We start from the raw sequence: 11091 nt of genomic DNA, 5'->3' as shown, positions 1-11091 counted from the left end.
ATTTACAAAGCCCGTGGTTCATGTAGATCAAAAAACAAACCAAACCAAACTGGGATTGGTTCACTTACATATTCTCTGATGTTTTACCAGCTTTTCAGAATGGTCATACTGTATTGCAGGAGATTTCCTAATAGCATAAACAATTTGACAATTACTCCAAAGGTCACTCATCTCCTTATGATCATCTATCTGGAAGCTTTAATATGAATTCTTGCACTGATCAGAGGATTGAACTGAATGCTTGCAAGACATTATGATTTCATAAATGCCTTACTGGGGTTGAATCAGTGATGGGCTACCAATTTTTTTACTATCACACTGTGGGTGTGGCGTATGCATTTTGTTTCAACATCTTTCAGTGCAAATTGGATGTTCTTGGGTGGAGCTCCATTTTCACTACCCCACTGTGCTTGCCCCCACCTGGGCAGTAGCCCACCCCTGATTATCTACTATGTAAAGTGTATGTTCACACACATATAAACACACATACACACACACACACACACACACACACACACACAGCTCTTCTAAAATTTTACACATTCAACACCATTTACTGTGATAGGAAAAATATACCCAGAGCCCAGAAGGGGGAAAAAATATCAAACTTGAGCTACCCGTACTGTGTACCTGACCGTACCCGTAGGAGCCCACCACTGGGTTGAATCTAGCTTTCACAGTAGGATAAAATTAATTTTGCTAATTTAAGTTTCAATATATTATGCAAACACAGTTATATTCTATGCATAATGAAGTAAAGGTTCCAGTTGCCATCTTCTGGGGTCATTTCTTTATACTCTGTTATAATTACTTTTTTTTTCTTACCAGGAAAACTCTTCTGGGAGAAAATACCTTTTGGACTGTGGATTAATAAAAGAATTTTGTGATTTAAAAGTGGAAATTGTATTAATCATTAATAATACTGCTATGACTGAGATATGCATAAAGTTATTGAAGACCTATAGCACACAATTTATAAATGTTCAAATGAACATTCACTGTTAATCTGATCAAGAGTTGTATGGAAAAGCATATATTTTAGTAACATTTATTATTAGGCACTATCAGGATACTGACTTATTATTTTCTGTAGGAAGATTCGGTTTCTCATAAGTGTGCCTATGACAGCAACAGTCCCAAGAGCTATTAAAGAGTAGTCCCACTGACCACAAATGGATGTACATCTTGAACTCATTCTCATATCCTGCTTGCATGTCAAAAGATACTTCACTATTTTTGACATACATGTCCTCCATCCCATATCTAACATAGTTGTTCTAGTTTGAAAGTGGTGGCTTTGCCCTAAAATTCAAAATGTATGGAAAACAACTCAGAGATGGCTTACAGAAATTATAAAAGAGGAGATAGAATACATCTCAGAAATTATGCTCTTAGGAATCTGGAAAAGATATTACTCCAAGCAAACACTCGCTCTTATGACACACATAATCACTGCAGTTAGAATTTCACTGGCACAAATGTGGAAAAAGGAACAAACCCCATCCTGGGATGTATTCTAATTATTGATAAAATATATAGATGCATAGAGATGGATGAAATGACAAACTCAATTACGGGAACAACAAATAAAGAAACCAAAGAAACATGGCACAAATGGATTCAAAATAAAAAATAAAAAGTAACAATACAGAGTATCGTATATATAGAAATAAAAATAAACATTTTGCAATAGTAATAGAGAGAAATGAAATAAATATTTATGATTGATAACCACTGTTGCAGAAACTTAAACAATTCATGCTTATTGATATTTTGTTTTTTCTCTTTTCTGATACTATGCTTTATTTATTATATATATATTTGAATGTACATAATTTAATAGAACACACAGAGAAATGAATGGTATATCTAAAATGTAATAGATACAAATTAAGACCTGTACAAAAATATATATATATGAGAAATATTCTTTTAAAAATAAATAAACTTTTTAAAAAGTGGTGCTTTGCTTTTATTAGAACAACATAATATGTAGGTAATTTAGGATACTATAGGGACAATTTTGAGGATAATTTGATTGGGGACAACAATGTATTTAGCAACAAATGGGTGTGGCAAGTTTGCTTTTGAAATAACGCTCCCACATTTAATTACTGAACTTAGGGTTTCCATGATCCTTGCGACATTAGCTGAGAAGCCAGATATGTATTTTCTTTTCTCTTTACAGTACAATGCTGTCATGAATATATAATTCATGCATAATGGCATATGATTTCTCATCTTAGAGAGCTGGAAAGTAGTGCCATTTATATTGTTGCATTGCTTTTGCTGTCATTACTTAATTTTAATATATTACATTATTGTTAACTTGTTTGTTTACCTTTGGGCTGTCTGGCTATTTATAAGAAAAAAACAAATATTGATTCAGTAATGTGAACATTACCTTTGATGTGTTAAATGCTATATTTTACTTAAAGCTGTGGCAATACAACTCTTGAGGAAGTATAGTTTACCTCTTGGCATTTTCCTATGTCAATAATAATGTTTGCAATGCAATAAACTGGTTTTAATATACATCTGATATTCCTTCAAGGTTAAGGATGAAAAAGCCTAATATCTTGCACAGCTTTTAAAATTCATCTTACATGGGAGTTGGAATAAGGGAAATGTGCTGCAACACTGGAATAGCTAAGGAACTCATTTCTTAGAGTCAAAATGAAATCTATACCATGGAAATAAAGTGTTGCCAGGAAATGGGTTTTTTTAAGACTGAATTTGAATGAGAAAAGCTCTATTAAGACACAAAGAAAATACAGCAATAAGTCCTACAATGGTACAAGGGAAATATAAGAGGATAAAAGATAACCATATAAATTGTAGAGGTTACATAGGATGTCCTTAGTAGATACAGACAAGTTTGATTACTAAAGCAAGCAAAAGAAAAAAAAACCCTGCTAAAATCCAGACACAGATATCTCAAATAGACAGTGCCCCAATTCACATTAATATTAAAAAGGGAAGAAGGATTTATTAATCAGATTTTTAACATTATGTTAAATGGATATAAGGATTCCACTGAGTGTTTTTCCCCTCAACTATAGAACTAACAAGGGTAGGAATTCCTATCAAATGGGAAATTACTTGTTCTATCACCATTGGACTCAAGAACCTTAAATTATTAATCACAACATTTGATACCTGGATTTGGCTGATTGTTGTCAATACTGTTAGATCTAGACAAACTTGCAAGACATGTGGCTGCCTGATTCTTCTTTATTAGGAATCGGCCCGTGTGTGGTAAAACAAGTAACAAAGTGTATAGTTGAAGTTTGTGGCAAAAGACGAAGCGCGCGGCTCGGGTCTTCTTTTTAAAGTATTTTTCCCTGTAGATGCGGCTTTGACAGCCATTCGAATTTTCCGGCCGTGATTCAACCAATCAGCGGCCGTGATGCAGATAGGGTAGATTAGCATACACCATTAATATAACCTATTTACATACTACATATTTACATAGGTACACATTCATGTATCTCCAAGTTGATGGGCTATCAGCTAAAGCTTTATAGTTAGGTAATGTTTAGCTTTCAGATCCTAGCTCGCATGGAATATGGTAAGCAGTTTCGTTACTCTTGTGAGATTCTGACCAAAAGGTTCTACACTAACTATATTTGTCCTTATTGTTAGGAGGAATGCGGCATGGAGAACAGATGTGTTCTATGCCTTCTTTATCTTATGAAAAAGCCTTATATCATCCTATAATTATTAATGTAGATCAATATCCATGTGATTGTCTAGTGATGAACATGGCCTAAGGAAGACTGTGACTGAGATTTTAAGTGGAACAAAGAGCAACAAATTAAAGAAATGTATTTTCATTTTTCTTTTCATTTCATTTCACCAGATGATATTTGTTTGAAAGTATTTAAAAGTGTGAAATATCATTAATATTAAATATTAAATGCAGTATCTAGTAGAATAAAAAAGTCGGTTGGGATGAGAAAAAATGTACACAGAACAATGATTTCAACATGAAACAATGAAAAAGCCTGCAGGGATGAGAAAAAAATGTAAGACAATGATTTCAACATGAAATGACAATGACAGTATATGACTGTTTATAAAGAGAAAGAGATAGTTCGAAAAAAAGAGAACAAACAAGGATTCAGATGAAATGATGAAGAAAAAATGCAAAGCAGTATTAATTGAAATTTTAAGAAAGTGAAGAGATAAATGGGCCTCAAGTAGCATAAATGATTTTCAAAATGAAATTATAGAGATGATTGGGGAGAAACTGAAGTGATAATGTTGGATAGACCATTTTGGAAATTTTGGTTGGAATGGTAGTGATATATCAAAGAGTAAAACTGAAACTATAAATTCATTGTCCCGGAAGGAAAAAACTGATAAAAAGTAAGAATATTACTGGAAGAATATTATTATTATTGTTTGTTTGTTTGTTTGTTTCGATTTTTATGCCGCCCTTCTCCTTAGACTCAGGGTGGCTTACAACATGTTAGCAACAGCACTTTTTAACAGAGCCAGCACATTGCCCCCACAATCCGGGTCTTCATTTTACTCACCTCGGAACAATGGAAGGCTGAGTCAACCTTGAGCGGATGATGAGATTTGAACCGCTGACCTACAGATCTACAGTCAGCTTCAGTGACCTGCAGTACAGCACTCTACCTGCTGCGCCACCCCGGCTCTTTTTTTTTTTTCTTAGTGAATACTGAAGATAATTTGGGTATGAGGTGTGCCTGAGAATGTATTTGGCAAACTTCTGATTGGAAAATTCAAGAGGTAACATGAACAGAACTTGGAAAGTACAGTCAGGTTTATTCCAGTCTACGTGTGCAGAAGAGATTTTGTTTTTAGAAGATCATTGAGAAATAAATGGATGTAAAAATTTGGAGGTTGTAAAACATGGTGAATTATAATTGAATTTCTGTATCAAAATAAGGTGAAATGAAAATAAGTAAATGAATAAAATTAATGGGTCATTATTGTTGAAATTGTTTCATTTCTATTGAACGTCCTTAAATGTGTTAGTTTATTTAAACAAAAGTCTATAGGCTCAATCATGGAAAAACAATTTTATAATAGATAATAAAGCATTTGAGAAAGTTCAATTTTCATTAGGTTTACATGAGTAGAACGAATTAAATATTATTTTTAGTATACTCCAGTCTGAGAGAAAATTAGTTTACTGTGTTTTTTTTAAATAATATTCAAACATGATTTAGTTTCTATTATATACATGGGGATGTATATAATTTAATTTGAATATACAGTATGTCACAGAAGTGAATACACTCCTCACATTTTGTAAATATTTCAATATATATTTTAATGTGACAACACTGAAGAAACAACACTTGGCTACAATGTAAAGTAGTGAATATACAGCTTGTATAACAGTGTGAATGTGCTGCCCCTCAAAATAACACAACACACAGCCATTAATGTTGGCAACAAAAGTGAGTACACCCCTAAGTGATAATGCCCAAATGGAGCCCAAATTGTCAATATTTTGTGCGGCCACCATTATTTTCACTGCTTTAACCCTCTTGGATATAGAGTTTACTAGAGCTTCACAGGTTGCCACTGGAGTACTCTTCTACTTCTCCATAAAGGTACCATGGAGCTGGTGGATGTTAGAAACGTTGCACACCTCTACATTCCATTTCAGAATGCCCCACAGATGCTAAATGAGACGCCCCGAGTTTGCAGTGAGGGGCGGCATATAAATCCAATAAATCTAATCTAATCTAAATAGGGTTAGAGACATGATTGGCCAGTTTATCACCTTTACCATCAGCTTCTTTAGCAAGGCAGTGGTCATTTTGGAAGTGTATTTGGGGTCATTATCATGTTGGAATACTGCTCTGTGGCCCAGTCTCCAAAGGGAGAGCAATAATACCAAATTTAACATGCCTGCTCCCCCTTCTCACCTTGTATCAATAATGAGACACATGACTCTAGGGAGGGAAAATGACTACTGGGGATATGGGATAATTGGCAACAAAAGTGAGTACATTTAGGGAGTATACTCACTGTAAACTGTAAACTCACTACTTTACATTGTAGTGTCATTTCTTCAGTGTAGTCACATCAAAAGATACAAATGTTTACAAAATGTGAGGAGTGTATTCAATTCTGTGACATTCTGTTTATGGTCACAATATGGTTTCTCTGATTCTACCTTAGCATGTGTGAACTCAAACACATTGAGATTTGGCCTCTAATAAATAGGTGGCACTGTAGGTTTAGAAAGAGAGATGTTATTGATATTTTCCATTTTCACATTATTTACATGAATTTCAGTACCCCAAGGCTAGGTAATAATCTTGCTTCCTCCACCCAAAATATGGCACCCAGTTTCTTAATGATTGCAAAATAGCATAAAGCATTGCTTCTCTGTCAGCAGCTCAGTTTAAAGAACTGAACTGAATAGAATTCTAATTTGAGCTGAATAACTTTTCTGGGAAAGACAAAATGCTTGATTAAATATATCCATCTTCAGTATTTTGATCTTAGCTTGTGTGACATTCTAATGAAAGTTTGTTGGAAACAAAAATTCTACAGAAAAGATAATAAAATATGCTGACTTTTCAGAAAAATGAGAGCATCATGATTAAATGTTCAAATCTCATGTTCAATCACCAGAATTAATAATTTTTGATAAACAAAAAGTTAAGATGAAAATATTTAACTAGGGCCAGGATATAATCTGTAGCTAATAAAATATTTTTCTTTCTCCAGTTTTAACCATTAGATGGCAGTCTTCAAATAATTCTAGGAAGATAACGCTTGAAATGAAACTGCTTCATCATAGTTTATTATTAGCTGTTTTCAAAAGAAATGATACCAATATTTTGCTTTATTTAAGGTACAAAGTAGTACTTTATATTTCATAGTAATACATTTAAGGAAAGTAGTATTTTTAAGAATAATGTAAACCAAAATGTGTATGTATGGACCATGTTCAACACTGAGCGATAATATCTAATATCGATAATATCTCTTTGTGCATAATTGTAAAAAATGATATTTCAAATTTACTTATTCCAGGATGTGTTCTCTAAATTGCTTAGAGTTATTAGAATATGTATTTAAAAACAAATTAATAAACCACTGTCCCTTAGAAAATATATAGAAAGTTCAATGCAAAGGCTAACCAGATGATAGCGGGCAATATGCAATAAGTTTGTGTGTGTGTGTGAGAGAGAGGGGGGGGGGGAGATATACATATATAAAGATAGATACATATGTATAGATTAAATATTTCCTGCATGAATTCATACCGTGAATGGTAGAAAAGTTTTATGTACTAGCAGTTGAATAAATGAATTTATAAAAGTTAAGAATCCAGTATCCATCTAGAAAGCTATGAATAACACTCACTAGTCCCTGCTATTCAGATATGAACATTTGAAAAGTGAGTAATACTACTTAGCATGACTGGATAAGTAAGGTTGCTAGGAACATTTCATAATATATGAATAACAGTATAAAACAAATAATTTTAAAATCCTTATATCTGTCATTCAAAAATAGGAAACTGTTTATCCTAGAAATGTTCAAAAATTTAATTTAGTACAATCCAATTAGTAGCTTAATCTGCAGCATATTCAACTACACCCCAACAAATTTAAGTCTGAAAATACAGGAATACTGACTTTTGTAGCAATTTTAAGATTTAGTGCAAAATTTTCCTATGAAAGTGTATCTAATTTTACAATGTGAGATTGTGGATAATGTTTATTTAAAGTAACTTAACTTAAATTAAAGAAACTTCAAGGAAGTATTACAGAAAACATCCTGACATTTATAGTAATTTTACAATTATCAAGTAGATGGTGAGCTGCATTTGTGTTCAACTGAAGTGGGGACAGCCATTTTGCAGGGACAAGTTAGGTCTAACTATCTTGTTTTAATTCTGTTTTTTTAATTCAATAGAATTTTACATGAAAGTAGAAAAATATAGATGACACAATTTAGACTCAAGCAAAGTTAATAACTTTATTAACTTAAATTAACAAAATGGCTGCAGCCTTAAATTCTAAGAGTTTCAGGTTCAACAATAAGACAATGATTGGTGCCTCAGTTAAAAAATAATAATATTCCCTGAGATTATTAAAATTATTTGAATCTTATTGTTTTATCCTAGATAAAATTAAATGTTAATGGATGGAAATTTTGATTACTGAAATAATGTATTTTGTTATGACTTAGTTCTTCCTATAGTTAATGGGATAACATATAAGCTACTTTTTATGTGGCTCAAAAATAGGATTCAAGTTTCAAAGGTGAATCCAGATTTTGCTGAACATTTAATATTGCCTTATTACAAGGAATAAAATGTTGAGTTAAATGAAATATATTTGAACACTTTTAAATGTAATGATCCTTTTCTTTACAAAACAACACAGCTACAAAAATCTCTCTTTTTGTCTCTTACTCAACCCTGAAGCACCAGATTATATTGAAATATTGGTTTTTTATTAACAAAATAATGATGGAACCACTTGCATTTGTATGAGTGACTTAGCCATTTCCATCATTTCACTCTCCTTTGTTGACCTCATATGCAACTTTTTACATTTCTCATAACTTGCCAAACTGTGGTCATAATAATTTAATCACCCCGTGCAATAACAGTCAGAAATTCCAGTTTATGAAATGCATTTCATTCTAATTATTCAGCATGTGTGGCTTGTTTCTTGGCAATCAAATGAAATATTGTCTTAGAGACAGTTATGTAGGACCAAACTAGGCATCATTTTGAAGAGATTCTTGAGTTTAACTAAATAAGTAGTATTTTTATGGAGAGCATTGACTCATAAGTAAGACTTTGCAACTTCTTTCTTCAAGTTTTCTTAGGTGGTAGAAAGGAGCTAAGGATAGAACATCTATTTTAAACTGTTGGTAAGGAGGAAGATTCTAATCTGTCCCTTTATTTCAGGGGTCATCAAACTTTTGGACTTTAGGGACCACTAATTCATAATTTTAAATCTTACGAACAACTAATACAATTTTTTTAAAAAATAACAATAGTATTTAGTGCAATATAAAAAAATGAAAATAACCACCCATTGATGACAATTGCTTTATTTACATTGTTTTTAAAAAATTATTATTATTATTATTATTATTATTATTATTATTATTATTATTTTATTTTTCACATTTCTGTATGCCCTCTCCCTCAGAGAGAGACTTGCTGTACAGCTAAATGCATTTGAAATAAAATTCATGATTTAGAATCATTTTGCTAGTAAAGTATTTTAAAATAATATTTTTTATTAACTTAATGACATTACTTAAATTCTAATAACATTAAAGTTTATATTTATAAAATACATAAAAAATGCTGAAAGTACTAACTTGAAACCATATTTTAGTAAATTTATAATGCACATGTTTGCTTGATAACTTGAATTACATCTAAAGAAAGAAGCAGGGGCATATGATCTACAAGCAGGACCATTATTGAATGTGTCCAATTTGCAGTATTCCTACCACTTTCTTCATAATAGTTGTATCTGAGTTACTTAAAAATAAACTTTATCTATAAAACATCTGCCTTCATTATAAGGTTTCTACTAATAGAAATGTTTAGAGAAAATCTAGATAAATTTATTGTTCCAACTCATAATTGTGGAGATTATATGATTTATGCTATGCCAAACTAGATATTTGGAGAAAGATATCAGGATTGTATTAAATTATGTTTATATTGCTGCAAATCAACAACAAACATCAATGCATGGAACAAACAAAATCTGTTCACAGTCGTTGGTAAGAATGACAAAGTATTAGAAAATCCTGGAAAACAAACAATGAGGAGAAAGAATTAGCAAGCAAAGAAATCAAAAGAACAAAGCAGATGAGCTAGGTTTTCCATTTGTTTTCCTTCTAAATTAATCTTCAAAACAATGCAAACGTATTCTTTCTAGAACATTCAGTGAGATTAGTTATGTTTTTACCAAGTCTCAGAAAAACTAACCACCCCAAAACCAATCCCCAACACAAGACCAATCTCAAATGTAAACTATTAAATGCTAGAAGTTTAGTCAACAAGATATCTGAATTCCTCCTTCTACTTAACACCTCCAACTTTGATATAATTTTTATATGCGAAACATGGCTAAATGCTTCCTACCCAGACTCCATTATCACATCAAAAAATGACCATGTTTTCCGCTCAGACCGTGAATCCCGCAGAGGAGGCGGAGTAGCTATATTCTACAAAAAATCGCTGAACCTAAAAATCCTCAAAGTTGCACAGGATTTATTGGTACCTGAAGCTATTGTCTGTGATTTATCCCTAAATACCACAATTCCCTTCTTACTCTGCTACAAAGCCCCGGCCAACGACATCGAACATGCTAACAAATTATCCACATTACTAATGTGGGCAACCAACTACCCATACCCCATTATCTTCCTTGGAGATCTCAACCTACCACACATCAACTGGTCCTTAAATGAATGCAGCACGGAACCCATCCATTCTACTATATATAATACCGTCACCTATCTGAGATTCGACCAACTAGTAACTAACAATACCAGACTTGATAACTGTCTGGATCTCATCTTCTGCAACAGCAAAAGTACAATATATGGCTTACAAATAACAGAACCATTTTCCAACAGCTACCACAGCATGATAAACTTCAGTCTCAAATTAAGCCACACTATGAACCACCAAAATAATACAACACCAAAATTCAATTTCAAAAAAGTGAACTACGAACTCATTGAAGCCCATCTCTCAACATTAAACTGGAAAACTCTATTCTCTGAATGCTACACTACTGATGACCTCTACAACACATTCCTACTCGAAATGAAAATTATCATCAGACTTCATGTACCTCTAACATGTACCATAAACAAAAAAAATTACCTCCCCATCTCAATAATAAAATTACAAACAAGAAAAAAATCTCTCTGGAGGAAAAACAAAAAAGGACAAGTTTCCAACTTCAAAAGCCGATATAAAAGCATTTGCAATCAAATAAAAACAGAATGCCTTAACTACTACAGCAAACAAGAGGAAAACCTCCTACGCACCAAATCTAATAGAGCTTTCTACAACTTTGTCAACAATAAACTCAAAGA

Source organism: Erythrolamprus reginae, chromosome Z (assembly GCF_031021105.1).
Source record: "Erythrolamprus reginae isolate rEryReg1 chromosome Z, rEryReg1.hap1, whole genome shotgun sequence".
NCBI classification, from domain to species: Eukaryota; Metazoa; Chordata; class Lepidosauria; order Squamata; family Dipsadidae; genus Erythrolamprus; species Erythrolamprus reginae.
The sequence above is the reverse complement of the archived record's forward strand: the minus strand, read 5'-3'. Positions refer to the sequence as shown.